General features: G+C 45.6%; 1 protein-coding gene across 1 annotated transcript in view; it reads right to left on the bottom strand.

The window, feature by feature from the left end:
* GLB1L2 (galactosidase beta 1 like 2) overlaps nucleotides 1–13,458 on the bottom strand; it is a 66,772-nt gene extending 53,314 nt beyond the window's left edge. The window contains exon 1 of the mRNA XM_070952455.1: nucleotides 13,402–13,458. The gene's annotated coding sequence lies outside the window, so the exon portion shown is untranslated. The remainder of the gene's footprint in view (nucleotides 1–13,401) is intronic.
* Nucleotides 13,459–15,912: the final 2,454 nt, after the last annotated feature.

The following is a 15,912-nucleotide window of genomic DNA, read 5'->3' as shown; positions in this document are numbered from 1 at the left end:
TCTATTAGAGGAACAGTTATCCAGGGAAAAATGATTGCTCATGAGAAATAAGTGAAAAACAAGGAGGTGACTTTTTATTTTTTTTTAAAGAGGAATCTCATGTGTTAGAATAGAATAGAACAACAGAGTTGGAAGGGACCTTGGAGGTCTTCTAGTCCAACCTCCAGCTTAGGCAGGAAACCCTACACCACTTCAGACAAATGGTTATCCAACATCTTCTGAAAAACTTCCAGTGTTGGAGCATTCACAACATCTGGAGGCAAGTTCTTCCACTGATTAATTGTGCTAACAATTAATCAGGATTAATGTGTGTCAGGAAATTTCTCCTTAATTCTAAGTTGCTTCTCTTCTTGATTAGTTTCCACCCATTGCTTCTTGTCCTGCCCTCAGGTGCTTTGGAGAATAGCTTGACTCCCTCTTCTTTGGGGCAGCCCCTGAGATATTGGAAGACTGCTATCATCTCACTCCTAGTCCTTCTTTTCATTAGACTAGACATACCCAGTTCCTGCAACCGTTCTTCATACGTTTTAGCCTCCAGTCCCCTAATCATCTTTGTTGCTCTTCCCTGCACTCTTTCTAGAGTCTCAACATTTTGTTTTCTTGAACTTCCCAGATCCTGAGACCTAAACAAGCTAAGATCTACAGCAACTAGGGAAACGTCCAGATGTGCGGACTTCCAGCTCCACAGCAATGGCCTTGCTGGCTGGGGAATTCTGGGAGTTGAAGTCCCCATGCCTGGAAACTGTCCATGTTGGGACAGTTGCTCTATTGCAAAGAACCAAGAAGGATGCATGAAGAAGACAATTTCTACCGGGATTGTTAGGGGCTGGTAGACGAATCATGGTTTAAGATGAGACAGCTTGACTCTTGCCAATAGAAGCCCCAGAGAAAAAGTTAAAAAGGAAGAGTTGATAGGGAAGTTTAAGGACATAAATGTTCTGAATTACAATAGAGCACCAAATCTAGACAGCATACTAAAAAGCAGAGACATCACCCTGCCAACAAAAGTGCGCATAGTCAAGTCTATGGTTTTCCCAGTTGCAATGTATGGCTGTGAAAGTTGGACCATAAGGAAGGCTGAGCGCCAAAGAATTGAGGCCTTTGAACTACGGTGCTGGAGAAGACTCCTGCGAGTCCCTTGGACTGCAAGGCCATCCAACCGGTCAGTCCTAGAGGAGATCAACCCTGACTGCTCTTTAGAAGGCCAGATCCTGAAGAGGAAACTCAAAGACTTTGGCCACCTAATGAGAAGGAAGGAAGGACTCACTGGAGAAGATGCTGGGAAAGATTGAAGGCAAAAGAAGAAGGGGACGGCAGAGAAGGAGGTGGCTGGATGGAGTCACTGAAGCAGTCGGCGTGATCTTAAATGGACTCTAGAGGATGGTAGAGGGCAGGAAGGCCTGGAGGGCCTGGAGGAACATTGTCCATGGGGTCGCAATGGGTCAGACACGGCTTCGCAACTAACAACAACCACCAACGATATTAGACATAAAAATTGCAATGGTTGACTCTACAAACTTAGAGGGAACCTCCATACCACATCATACTGCTAGCTTACAGCAAGAACATGCAGGCAGTGGTAATAGCACTCAGAAAAGGAATCCTGAATAAAATGTGGGATGCCTAAATCCCACATGGATGAACTAGAAACTATAGTTTACAAACTGCAAACTACAACATTTTTTAAAGGGAAGAAGAACTTCTTCGGTATTATTACAAGCTACAATTTTTCTACAATCTTTGACACTAATTACAAGCAGATATTTCATTTCTTATTCTCAGCTAAGGTACTTTTTCGGCTGAGATTTTATTTTTCTTTTCATCTTTTATTCATCTGTCATTTTTTTAATACATCTGTAGATTTCAAACTATATCTAGAGGGCAGCCTCAAGTTCTATTTCAATATTATTTTTATTTTATTTTTATTTTTCATATTTGTATACCGCCCTACTCCCGAAGGACTCAGGGCGGTGAACAGCCATAATAAATACAAATACATATAGAAGTTAAAAACTATTAAGAAACAGATTAAGTAATTTAGGCTCAAAGATTAAAAACATCCAAATTTATCTAAAGAGGTTTAAAACCCAATTTAAAAGCCAGTTTAAAAGCCAATTAAAAAGGGAGAGTTAGGCCAGACCAGCTTGTTGGAATAGAAATGTTTTCAGGGCACGGCGGAATATGCGTAAGTCTTGGATGTTTCGTAACTCCGGGGGAAGCCCGTTCCAGATGGTAGGTGCCCCCACAGAAAAGGCTCTCCCCCTGGGGGCCGTCAGTCGACATTGTTTGGCCGACGGCACCCTGAGGAGTCCCTCTCTATGGGAGCGAACTGGTCGGTGAGAGGCTATTGGTGGCAGGAGGCGGTCTCGTAAGTACCCTGGTCCTGAGCCATGGAGCGCTCTAAAGATAGTAACCAAAACCTTGAAGCGCACCCGGAAGACCACTGGGAGCCAGTGCAGCTCGTGCAGGAGGGGGGTTACATGAGAGCGCTACATTGCTCCCATTACCACCCACGCGGCCGTATTCTGGACCAGTTGGAGCCTTCGGGTGCTTCTCAAGGGGAGCCCCATGTAGAGAGCATTACAATAATCCAGGCATGAGGTATATTAGCCACAGAAGGGACCAAAAGGAGAATCGGGAACTCCTAGAATTAAGGGAGACATTTCCTGAAGGTTAGAACAATTAATCGGTGGGACGGTTTGCCTCCAGACATTGTGGGTGCTTCAACACTGGAAGTGTTCAACAAGAGATTGGACAGCCATTTGTTCAAAGTGGTATATAGCAGGGGTCTGCAACCTTAAACACTCAAAGAGCCATTTGGGCCCGTTTCCCACACAAAAGAAAACACCGGGAGCCACAAAACCTGGGTGGGTGTGGCCAACTCGATGTCGCTCACTTCCACCAGTCACATGACCCTCTAGCCACGCCTACCCAGCCAGTCATTAGGGCAGAAAACTGGTTGTTAAAAAACACCGGGAACCACAAAACCCTTTTGACAACTCTCTCTCTCCCTCCTTCCCCCCTCCCTCTCCCTGTATCTCTCTATGTCTCTCTCTCTCTCTCTCTCTCCCTCTCTCTCTGTATCTCTCTGTCTCTGCCCTGACTGCTTCTCCATTCCCTGCCGTCACCCTTACCTTCTCAGGCCAGGCGAGGAGTGACTGGGAGGGGAGGGCGAGTGGCAGGGCCAGCCAGTGGTGGGATCACCCGACAGGGAGCCATAGCAGAGAGCCCAAAGAGCCACATGCGGCTCCAGAGCCGTAGATTGCCGACACCCAGTATATAGGGTCTCCTTCTTAAGCAGGGAGTTGGACTAGAAAACCTCCAAGGTCCCTTCCAACTCTGCTATTCTGTCACAAGGGAACCAGAACAATTTTCACTCATGAGACCTTCTCTTTTGATCCAATATTTAATCCGTTGTGAAGGCCAGCGTTCTTAGCTTTGAGGTTTACCTGCTCCGGGCTAATTTTGATTTCAAGATTTTTATTTTATTTTATATTGTTTATACATATCAATGTGTGACTAGTGTGAATGCATAAAAACATGATTAGCAGTGAAACATCAGAACTAAAACACGGGCGATTATTGAGGTGTCCTGGACAGGTTAGATGCAAGATATGGGATGACTGACAGGGGTCTATCATCTCTCAGAGAATTTGAGAGATACATATTCATCTCTCTCACCTGTAAGCACCAAGGCCACCTCGGCTTCTGTTGGCCCAACACGGAACTGATTTACTACATCAGCAATGTGTCTTCCTTTGTCCATTACTATTTACGATAGTCTTTAAATCATAGCCAGCTTGACGTGGCATTGCTCTCTGCCCTCCTTTCTGTATTTGAGGATCTGCCAGGGAAATTCTCCCCTAGGGATTTACTGATTCAGCAGGGGAGACACATACACAGGGGAGAAACAAGAGCCTGGTGGCGCAGCAGACTAATAGCCTGTTATTAACATTCAGCTGCCTGCAATTACTGCAAGTTCGAATCTCCCAAGGCTCAAGGTTGACTCAGCCTTCCATCCTTTCTAAGGTGGGTAAATTGAGGACCCAGTTTGTGGGGGCAATAAGCTGACTTGGTATAAATATACAAAAGGATGAAGGCTATTGCTTAACGCATTGTAAGCCGCCCTGAGTCTCCGGAGAAGGGCGGCATATAAATCAAATTAAAAAAAAAAAAATACGCATGCACACAAGTGTCTCTCCCCCAGGCGCTCCCGTGTTCCCAATTTCAGCTTTTCCAAATGAAATGCCACACGCCCACGTGCGCGCTCTCTCCATCGCCCCCAAAATGTCAATTTGTAGACATCGCTTTATTTTCCACACACCCCCCCCAGTCATCTTTTGATCTTCCTCCAAATTCCATTTGCATCATTTGCTCGGCTTTAATCTAATCAGAACATCTATTTCTTTTAGTAGCCCAGCTCACTAACGAAGCGGTGAAAAGAAAGAACGAACAAAAATAGACATCACATCCTTAAAATATACTAAAAAAAAATTGACAATGTTCGTGTGGGTTTAGTTTGGGTTGTTGGTTTGTTATTTACACATTAATGAACATTGGCCGGTTGTGTACATGAATTGTAGCCAAACCAAACAGAAGGACGTTAATGTGTACATTTGTCTGAACTTCCATTCTGGGGGAAAAAAATATTTGTCTGCTTTAACCAGTTGCAGGTTAGTGTTTAAATCTGCCAAAAAATGCAATTTGCAAAGCACCTCTTCCAAATCAAATCCTAAACCCGGGATGGCGAACCTATGGCATGCATTTCACAGGTGGCATGTGGAGCCATCTCTGCCCTAGGTCAGCTCCACCACGCATGCGTGTATGCCTCCCAGCTGATTTTCAGGTCTCCGCTGCGCATGTAGGAGACATGCGCGCTGTTGTGGCCCGTCAGCGGCCTGTGCGGATTGTAGCTGATTCTGACAGCGAGGAGGCTGGTGTGGTGCTGCGCCAGCAGCCTGTGCAGCTGGCGCTCGAGTCGGACAGTGAGGAGGCTGGAGAAGATGTGGTGCCAGAGGCAGTGATTCAGCCTTCAGAACCTCCAGAAGTGAAGAGGACGAAGAGGAGGAGCCTCTTCTCGATGCACGGGTGCGCAGAGCTGCCAAAAGGCTGGAGTGGCTCCTCAGGAGGAGGTCTCCTCGAGAGTAAGGCTTGGGGCTAATTGGCCACTCCCTTAGCCTATTTAAGGAGGAATGCCGATTGCAGCAAGCTGTAGGGAACAACTTTAGTTCACTCTCCTTCGCGTCTGGATTCTCTCCAAAATTGCTTCTGGGCTTTCCGCCTACTCTAGTAAGACTGTGATTACCTTATCTTAGAATGCTTGTAGGCTGTTAAGACAGTTTATTAACAGCCTTTGGTTGAAAAAGACTGAGTTATTAAGCTTTGTATAGAGTTTGTGTGTGCTGCGTTCTTTGGGGTCCGTAGCTGGGGCAGAACACGTGCACGCCCATGTTGCCCCACCCCTCCCAGGAGTCTCCACGCAGCCCTTTTTGGATGCCAGATAAGTACAGGGCTCACATGGAGGCTCTAGGAGGGTGAAAAACGGGCCTACGAGAAGTCCGGAAACAGGCCGTTTCTGGCCCCCAGAGGGCTGGGGTAGGCCATTTTTGCCTTCCTGGAGGCTCCAGGAAAGCCTCTGGAGGGCGAAAAACAGGTCTCCCGGAAGTCCGGAAACATGTCGTTTCTGGTCTCTGGAGGCTTCAGGGAGACCTGCTAGGCCCAAAACATGCGCAGAGTGGGGGGAGTGTGGGGGGGGAGGTTTGTCACACATGTAGGGGGGCAGGGTGTGCGAGAGGCATAGCATTATGGGTGTGGGCAGGCGCACGCGTGCTTTTGGCACCCGAGAAAAAAAAGTTTAGCTATCACTGCGCTATACAGATACTTCACTTGAAGTTACAACGGCACTGAAAAAAAAAAAAAAGACTTTACGACCATTTTTCAGGACTGTTGCAGCATCCCTGCGGTCACGTGACTTCCGTTCAGACACGTGGGCAACTGACTCACATTTATGGCGGCATCAGCGTCCCTGGGTCGCCTGATCCCCTTTTTGCGGCCTTTCTGACAAGCCAAGATCAACGGGGAAGCCAGATTCGCTTAACAACCTTGTTACTAATGTTAACAACCGCAGAGGCGACAAGAAGTCGTTAAAAAAAAGGGGGGGGGGCAAAATTCACTTAGCGAACATCTCCCTTGACAACAGAAATCCGGGGCTCAACTGTGGTCGTAAGTCGAGGACTACTTGTAATTTTTTTTTTTTTCAGAAGTCGCTACTTCCAAGGGCCAAATGTGACCTTAATTTTTTAATTCAGTCCTAGAGTAGCTTAACTCAATATGTCTTGTAATAAGAGGGCTTCTCAAACCCTTTGCTCCGCTAACCTGGAGATTTACTTGTTATCCAGCTTTAACAGAAGGAGGCAGCTAAGTAGGGCCATGAGTTTAGAAGGGCATTCGTCCTAAGGAGAGGATACACCAGCAAGCAGAATCACTAGTACAGTGATGGCTAACCTTTTTGCCGTCGCGTGCCAAAAGCGGGGGGAACGCGGGAGGGGGGATTGTTCAAATGCATGCCAACACCCATAATTCAATGCGCCCTGCCCCCCAACGCATGCGACCCCACACGCTCCCCCTGCTTTTGGCACAAGATAGCACAGTGGGCCAGGTAGGCCCGTTTTTTGACCTCCCCAGGCTCCAGAGGCTTTCTAGGATCCTGGGAAGGGCAAAAACGGCCTACCTCACCCTCCCGGAGGCCCTCTGCAGGCCGGAAACAGCCCGTTTCCCGACTTCTGGTGGGCCCGGATGGCCCAAAAATCAGCTGGCTGGTGCACGCATGCGCACTGGAACTGAGCTAGGGCAATGCTCGCGTGCCCACTGATATGGCAGGTTCGCCATCACGGCACTAGTAGATTGGGAGGCAACCGCAAGGAAGGTAGGAAGAATGTAAAAAGTGCTTTCTCACACATGCAGGACTTAAATCACCCTGATTCACATCCAGAAATAGGTGCGCAGGTATCGCTAGGAGAGAAAGGAACTAGGAGAAAAATGACACCAATTTGGGTCATAACAGGGCAGCAGATGGCTATTCTCCATTCCTCCTCTGATCTGTTGGGACTCCAACTCCCATCAATCCTAGCCAGCGGGGTTAACAGCAAGGGATGAGGGTAGTTGTGACCCAAAAATATTAAGAGAATGGAGGCTGGTTTTCGGTGGGTTTGAATCCATTCTCTGCAGTTTGCATATTCTTTGTAAATGTAAAGTTATAAAGAATATAGAAGTTTTGCAATAACGTCCCATGTAATTTTTGATTGCCCCCTATATTCAGACCTGAGGAAACACCAACTGGGCAGGATCTTTTATACCAGCACCCCTAAGTCTAAAGAGCACTTTTTGCGATATTGTTTATTAGGTTCCAACTTGCAGTTGGTAAGATGGATTGCTAAATTTGTGGTAAAGTTGATGGGAAGGAGGACAAAGTTGGTGCAGCAAAATGCGGTAGATTGTAAGAATGACCACTTGATCTAACAGTGTAATTTTAATAGCAGTTAACACTGATTGGGTAGACACAGGGGCGACATTATAATATAATTTTAATTATATGTAAACGGTATTTTAAATGATTGTATTTTATCCCGTATTTTATCCCGATTTTATTTTAGATCGTATTTTATTCTAATTGTATTTTAATTGCGAGTTATTCTAATCTCACTTAATTTGTTTTACCAAACCTTTGTAATGATTTGTCTTTGGAATTCTGCACTTGATATGGCCCAATCAATCAATCAATAAAATTGAACTGAATTGAATACAAGTTTTGCATCAAAAGTGGTTTTTTTATTTTTGAAAAAAGCAACTGGATTTATTTTTTATTTTATTTTTTTTGAGGAGGAGGAAGAAGAAGACATTTGGCTTCCAATCCTGGAAGCTTCATCCGTTGAATTAGATGGTGTGGGAGATGGAAGGAGCATCATCTGACCAGCTTTCTGCCAGGAGAATAAATCCTTCCATTCGCCCCCTCCATTCAGTCAGAACTGAAGAAGCTTCTCAGATGAGAAGCGAAACCTCTTCAAAGAAAAACCAGAAAGTCTAGTTGCCTCTTGAAAAAGCACCTTTGGGACATCCATGACCTTGGATGACTGAGGATCTTCACACACATAAAGTTTTATAGTTTTTGAATTCTCCCAAATGAATGCATTTCTCCCCCAAACTAATGATTTGATCAACTACAGGACATTTTGATGGGAATATTTTGCATGTGTCTGTCATGAACTGAAGCTGGAAGATAACACATTCTTTTTCATAGGTATATTTTTTGTTTGTTTGTGGTCACAACAGACCAGACTATTCTTCTTCTGTTTCTTGTACATTTTCTTAGAAAACTCACAGGAAACACATATATCCCAACATGGAAGTTTCAACATGGAAGAAGTTAAGTAGGGGTGAAACTAAATTGACAACAGATTAAGAGTGATTCTACTAGGAAGATGGCTCTTGATTTGCACTTTATTTTTTTTTTTAATTTGATTTATATGCCGCCCTTCTCCGGAGACTCAGGGCGGCTTACAATGCGCTAAGCAATAGCCTTCATACTTTTGTATATACCTGCTTAGTAGGGCTTTCGCCCCCCCCCCCCCAAGCGGTGTTCTTTTTTATACAAAGTCAGCTTATTGCCCCCAAAATCCGGGTCCTCATTTTACCTACCTCGGAAGGATGGAAGGCTGAGTCAACCTTTTTTTTTTTTTTTTTTAAATTTGATTTATATGCTGCCCTACTCCGGAGACTCAGGGCGGTTTACAATGCGCTAAGCAATAGCCTTCATCCTTTTGTGTATTTATACAAAGTCAGCTTATTGCCCCCACAACTGGGTCCTCATTTTACCTACCTTAGAAAGGATGGAAGGCTGAGTCAACCTTGAGCCTTGGCGAGATTCGAACCTGCAGTAATTGCAGGCAGCTGGTCTTAATAACAGGGTGCTTTAGACCAGTGGTCCCCAACCTTTTTGTCGCCGCGGCCCGCTGAGCGCGCGCAGGGGTGGGGCCGCGGCCCGCTGAGCGCGCGCAGGGGTGGGGCCGCGGCCCGCTGAGCGCGCGCAGGGGTGGGGCCGCGGCCCAGGAGCCTTTGCGCAGGCCCATTGCGCACGGCCCAGGAGCCTGAGCCTTTGCGCAGGCCCATTGCGCACGGCCCAGGAGCCTTTGTGCTGAAGCGTTCCTGTCCCCCGGCCGCTGCGCGGCCCGGTGCCAGGTACTTCACGGCCCGGCACCGGTCCGCGGACCGGGGGTTGGGGACCACTGCTTTAGACCACTGTACTACCAAGGCTCTTATCACTTTATCACTTCATGATAAATGACCTGTTTCATTCTGTTTGGCCACAGAGAAGGAAGTAATTAAAACACAGTTTAAAATGTACACGTCTGCTGTTCAGCTCCACAAAAAAACAAAAAAACAACAACTATTAGATCATATAGAGCTTGAAAATTCATCAGAGAGGCAGCCTTCAAAATTAATCTTTTGACAACTTGCAAGCAAAGGAATAGGCTGAAATCACTTTTGCCTTCCTTTGTCAAAGCAAATCCATTTTTATCATAGCCATAGATTGTAAGGGGCTAGGAATACAGCCCTTAGAAGGAAGTCTGTATAAAGGATATAAAAACTGTGAATTTAAATGAGTTATTAAAAAAAAAAAAAAGCTACAAGGTATAAAAGATGCACAAATTGAATATATGGAACAAAAGATTTAACAAGTGAGAAAGGACCATAAAAAGTTAGCAAGCGGGGAAAACTATTTGGATTAAGTTTTGGAACGCCGTAATACAATAATATTATTATATTATTAATAATAATAACCTGACAGTTAGAACAATGAATCAGTGGAACAACTTGCCACCAGAAGTTGTGGATGCTCCAACACTGGAAGTTTTTAAGAAGATGTTGGATAACCATTTGTCTGAAGTGGTGTAGGGTTTCCTGCCTGGGCAGGGGGTTGGACAAGGTCCCTTCCAACTCTGTTATTCTTTTCTTTTCTTTTCTTTTCTTTTCTTTTCTTTTCTTTTCTTTTCTTTTCTTCTTTTCTCTTCTCTTCTCTTCTCTTCTCTTCTCTCCTCTCCTCTCTTCTCTTTTCTTCTTTTCTTTTCTTCTCTTCTCTTCTTTTCTTCTTTTCTTTTCTTTTCTTCTTTTCTTTTCTCTTTTCTTTTCTTTTCTTCTTTTCTGTTCTCTTTTCTTTTCTTCTTTTCTTTTCTCTTTTCTTTTCTTTTCTTTTTTTTCTTTTCTTTTTTTCTTTCTTTTCTTTTCTTTTCTTCTTTTCTTTTCTTTTTTTTTCTCTTTTCTTTTCTTTTCTTTTCTTTTCTTTTCTTTTCTTTTTTTTTCTTCTCTTCTCTTCTCCTCTTCTCTTCTCTTCTCCTCCCCTCTCCTCTCCTCTCCTCTCTTCTTTCTTTTCTTTTCTTTTCTTTTCTTTTCTATTCTATTCTATTATTCTATTCTATTCTATTCTATTCTATTCTATTCTATTCTATTCTATTCTATTCTATTCTACTCTACTCTACTCTACTCTACTCTACTCTACTCTACTCTACTCTACTCTATTCTATTCTATTCTACTCTACTCTATTCTATTAAACCAGGCGCACACGGAAATCTAGTTTATAGTGTTGAGCCCCAAGTCTAAGCTAGAAGCCATCCTGTGGTGAATTTAGGAGTGCTGCTGCAGAGAATATGGCAATATTATATGTTGCAGCAGGAGTGGCATCTGAAATCAACAGGATGGTGTAGAATTACCTTGTGTGCCTTGTGTATTTATGTAGTGGTGGTAAGATGAGACTGGCATGGATGTTGCTACAGTACAAACATCAGAGAAGGACATGTGTTCAGATTCATCGATGTCTTTCCTTTACCAGCAGAAAACTACCATGGGGTTAATTCCCAGGAAACCGAGGCTTTCCTTCTTTTGCAATCAATATGAGATAGTTTTTTTTTAAACTATCTCATATTAAACACTGCATGAAATTATTTATAAAGCAACACCAGATTTATCTAAGTAAGCAGCTGATGAGGCGGGCAGTGCTGCCCATCCAACAGAAGGACCTGAAGAAAGAGGGAAAATGTACACAGCAATCTTTTAGCCAGGCATTCGGGATCAGTCCAACCTACCTCGCACGGTTGTTGTGGGAAAAATAGGTGGCAAGCATAGGTTAGGTTTGCTGCCTTGAGTTATGTATACAAATGAAAGGCAGTTTGGCGATAATCCTAGCTTAGAAACCAGGAGGCTGTGAGTTTTAGTTCCGCCTCAGGCTTGAAAGCTGGCTGGGTGACTTTGGACCAATCACTAGGAGAGAGTGAGTTCTAGTTCTGCCTTAGACATGAAAGCTGGCTGGGTGACTTTGGGCCAATCACCAGGAGGCTGTGAGTTCTAGTTCCACCTCAGGCGTGAAAGCTGGCTCAGTGACTTTGGGCCAATCACCAGGAGGCTGTGAGTTCTAGTTCCACCTCAGGCATGAAAGCTGGCTGGGTGACTCTGGGCCAATCACCAGGAGGCTGTGAGTTCTAGTTCCACCTCAGGCATGTAAACTGGCTGGGTGACTCTGGGCCAATCACCAGGAGGCTGTGAGTCCTAGTTCCACCTCAGGTATGAAAGCCGGCTGGGTGACTTTGGACCAATCACTAGGAGAGAGTGAGTTCTAGTTCTGCCTTAGACATGAAAGCTGGCTGGGTGACTTTGGGCCAATCACCAGGAGGCTGTGAGTTCTAGTTCCACCTCAGGCGTGAAAGCTGGCTCAGTGACTTTGGGCCAATCACCAGGAGGCTGTGAGTTCTAGTTCCACCTCAGGCATGAAAGCTGGCTGGGTGACTCTGGGCCAATCACCAGGAGGCTGTGAGTTCTAGTTCTCCCTCAGGTATGAAAGCCGGCTGGGTGACTCTGGGCCAATCACCAGGAGGCTGTGAGTTCTAGTTCTGCCTCAGGTATGAAAGCCAGCTGGGTGACTTTGGACCAATCACCAGGAGAGAGTGAGTTCTAGTTCTGCCTTAGACATGAAAGCTGGTTGGGTGACTTTGGGCCAATCACTCTCTCTTTGTTGTGTGGGAAAAATAGGAGGAAGTATTAAGAATGTTTTCTGCCTTGGAGCTACCTATAAAGTCATACAGGAAGGATAAAAATCTAATAAATAAATAGATAGGATACAAATCTATTATTATTATTATTATTATTATTATTATTATTATTATTATTATTATATTTCTTAAAGAGGCAGGCTATGCACTAACTTGTCCGATTTCTCGTTGATGCAACCATCGCTTATTTGTGTTAGGAAAAGCGTCTCCTTTGCAACCACAAGGCAACAAAAAACAAACACCAGGTTGCCTGCCATTAAGGCACTAAGGCATTATCCGGGCAAAGGCAGCTTGTAGGCTTTACCCAACAGATCCGTGGGTCTTTTCTTCTAAAAACGGCGGGTGCAAGGAGGAGAGGGAGCCTCTTTCTGACATGCTTCCTCTGGTATCCGAAGCCCCGACAACCCCCTTCCCCCCCCCACCCAACCGGGCTGGCGTCCCCAAAAATCCTTGCCAAGTTTGCAATGGGCGCCTTCAGAAAGTTCGGCAGTTCGAATCCCTAGTACAGTGAGCAAGGGGGGGGGGGGTTGGACTAGATGACCTCCAAGGTCCCTTTCCAACTCCGTGACTGTTATCAGATGCTGCGGATGGGGACGGAGGGGGGGTGCAAAAGCCAGTTTGAAAGATGTTTGTAAAAGAAGTAAAGACAAAACAAAAAAAAACACTCTTTTTTGGGGAGGGGGGCAGTCTGCTTTTAAAGCATCGCTGTGCGCCTTTGTCTTTGTGTGTGTGATTTGTGTGATTGTGATTGTGTGTGTGTTTGATTGTGTGTTTGATTGTGTGCAATTTGATGTCCTTGCAAAGTCCCGACAGAGCAAAAGATGTTGGAGATGGAGGGTCCCGTTTTTGCAAAAATGGGGAGGGGGGTGTTTTCCTTTTCCTCCTAAGGGGATGATGGAGGGTGATGGGAAGGGATGGGGAGGGTGGCTTTCCCCCCCACCCCTCATTCCAGCCCTTGGCTGGCTGTGGATGATGGGCCTGGTGGTCATCACGCCCCCAAGGGGGGGGCGGCTGGGGATGATGGGGGCGGTAGTCGCAGCATCCATGGGAGGATTGTTGGGGGGGGATTTTCCTTAGGAGAGGAAGGGAAAAGGCAGCTGCAGGGAAGGAAGGTCCGGGGATGATGGGTAGGGGAACCCCCTGGGATGATGGGCTCTGTAGTATCCTGGGGAGAGGAGGAGGAGGAGGGGGGGATTGGGGAGAGGTGGGGGGGTCTCCTCCGAGGGGGCGTGGCCAGAGCGCGGCCTGGGGGCGGGGCATCGAAGCCACGCCCCCTCCTCCCCCTTTTCCCTCCGTCTGCCTCACCTGCGGATGGCGACGGCGGCCAGCAGCAGCGCGAAGAGGCCCGCCAGCAACCGGCGACGCCGGCGCCCCGCGCAGCTCCACATAGCCGACGACCTCCGGCGAGACCCGGCCCCGTCCAGCTTCGTTTCGCCGCTCCGGCCGCTCCGGCTCCCACGCACGGGCGCCCCGTTAACGGGCGGAGGCGTCTCCCATTGGAGGAGGGCGGGCCAGGCGCCGCCACTCCATTGGCCGACGGCGGGGGGAGGCGGGAGCTCCGACGCGCGAGGCCGCACCCGGCCCCTCGCGCCCATTGGACGGCGCCACCGTCGCTCTTTCGCCCCGCCCACTCGGGTTCACCTGTGGCCCGGTGTGGAGCGCTCTCTGTACGTGGTCAGGAGCCCTCTTGCCTCTCCACAGAAAGAGTGCTGAAAACACGAAAAGCCTCTTCCTATCGTAACCCCCGATTCACACACAACGATCCCCGACACACACACACCCACACCTAAAAAAACAAACAAACAAGGGAGGCGAACCCGTGGGACGCTTAACGTGTGAATGCAGAAAAGAAGCGTATCCTGCCCAGACACGTGTTGCAGCTGCAGCTGCGAATCGTTCTGTTCTTGAAGATGTGAAAGAAAATGGAAAAGGGGAGAGAATTACAAAATAAATGGCTTTCCACTGTCATTACAACAAGCACAGTTATAACAAATACAGAGAGTATCATACACACACACATATACATATATATGTCTCCCTTTATTTCTTATTCCCTATACTAGTCTCCTTTTATTTCTTTATCAGCAAAATAATAAATTTGGTATAAAATGGTTTGTCATGAATGCAACTGCTTGAGGGCTCCTGGATTGGAGCTGAAAGGCGAAAGGGAGCAGAATGTCCCCTCCCACATGTTTTTTATTTATTTATTTATTTTTTTAATTTGATTTATATGCCGCCCTTCTCCGGAGACTCAGGGCGGCTTACAGTGCGTTAAGCAATAGCCTTCATCCTTTTGTATATTTATACAAAGTCAGCTTATTGCCCACACAAACTGGGTCCTCATTTCACCTACCTTAGAAAGGATGGAAGGCTGAGTCAACCTTGAGCCTTGGAGAGATTCGAACCAGCAGTAAATTGCAGGCAGCTGTGTTAATAACAGGGTGCTTTAAACCACTGTAGTACCAAGGTTCTTGGTACTTGGTTGAGGTAGACCATATGTATATAATATCATATATGCGTGTATATATATATATGTATGTATGTATGTATGTATGTATGTATGTGCAAGTTTTGGTGTATTCGGGTCCATGTAAGATTGAGAGTATCTTGGCAACCTTTCGACGAGGTCCCACTCGTCATCTTCAGGCTGGTGTCTTCGGCTTCGTGCCTGTGCAAGCATCTCTGATCACGCTTTGCTCGCACAGGCACGAAGCCGAAGTGCATAACAATAAGGCCAAGCGCTTATTTCAGGGTTCAAAAAAATATAAGGGTCTTATTTTCAGGGAAACACGGTAGTTTTATTGATTTTTATATGAGGTTTTTATATTCTTGTAAGCCGCCTTGAGTCGCCATATGCGAATAGGCGGCAATATAAATTTCCTAAATAAGAATAACAATAATCACAGTTGTCGAAAACCAAAATGTACAATTTATTGATATCGCTGTACCAGGAGATGCCAGAATCGAAGAAAAAGAACTGGGAAAAAAAATCACGTCATATGGCGACCTGGCCATCGAAACTACGTGATTATGGATGAAACATATAACAGTGATGCCCATTGTCATCGGGCCACTTGGTACCATGTCCAAGAATTTTATATGATACATGAAGAAATTGCAGCTTCCTGCAATCACACCAGCGGAACTGCAAAAAACTGTGCTACTCGGAACATCGTACATCTTAAGAAGGTACTTGGTTGATCCCTAGGACGCTGGCAGCAATGCATATCAACCATTAGCACCAGTCAATGGTATTTGTGACGCATTTTTGAATGTTCAGTTGACTGAGTTTCATGAATAAAAGAGATAATAATAATATAAATAGACAACGATGGATTCAAAAGCCAGTTCTCGTTTGCAAGCCTCAAGAAGGCGGGATAAAATCCTTCACCCTAAACAAGCCAAAATCGAGCAGATGCAAAAGACAAGAAATCACGAGGCATTTATTGATTCCAACATTCGGAAGGAAATAATCCGAGATTTGCAGTTCACTGTGGGCGAGATTCATTTTAGCTTGTACAGATTTTAATCTTGTGATTTTATATTTTCAATTGTGTGTGGGATATAGTACGTCTTATTTTAATTGTGATGCTTCTGACACACACACAAAAAAGGAAACAAGTTCATTTTTGGCTTTTCTGTGGCCATCTAATAGGATGGCAAAAACATTTTATTTTTTTTTTCTTTGAAGACGTTTCGCTTCTCATCCAAGAAGCTTCTCCAGCTCTGAGAGGATAGTGGGGAATGGAAGGATTTCTATTCCTTGCAGACAGTTGGTTATTTGCATCCTTTTTTAGGAACCTTGAAGCACGAAAG

Source organism: Pituophis catenifer, unplaced genomic scaffold (genome assembly GCF_029215685.1).
Source record: "Pituophis catenifer annectens isolate HBS135680 unplaced genomic scaffold, rPitCat1.0.hap2 SCAF_12, whole genome shotgun sequence".
NCBI classification, from domain to species: domain Eukaryota; kingdom Metazoa; phylum Chordata; class Lepidosauria; order Squamata; family Colubridae; genus Pituophis; species Pituophis catenifer.
This window is presented reverse-complemented; position numbering and strand designations above follow the sequence as displayed.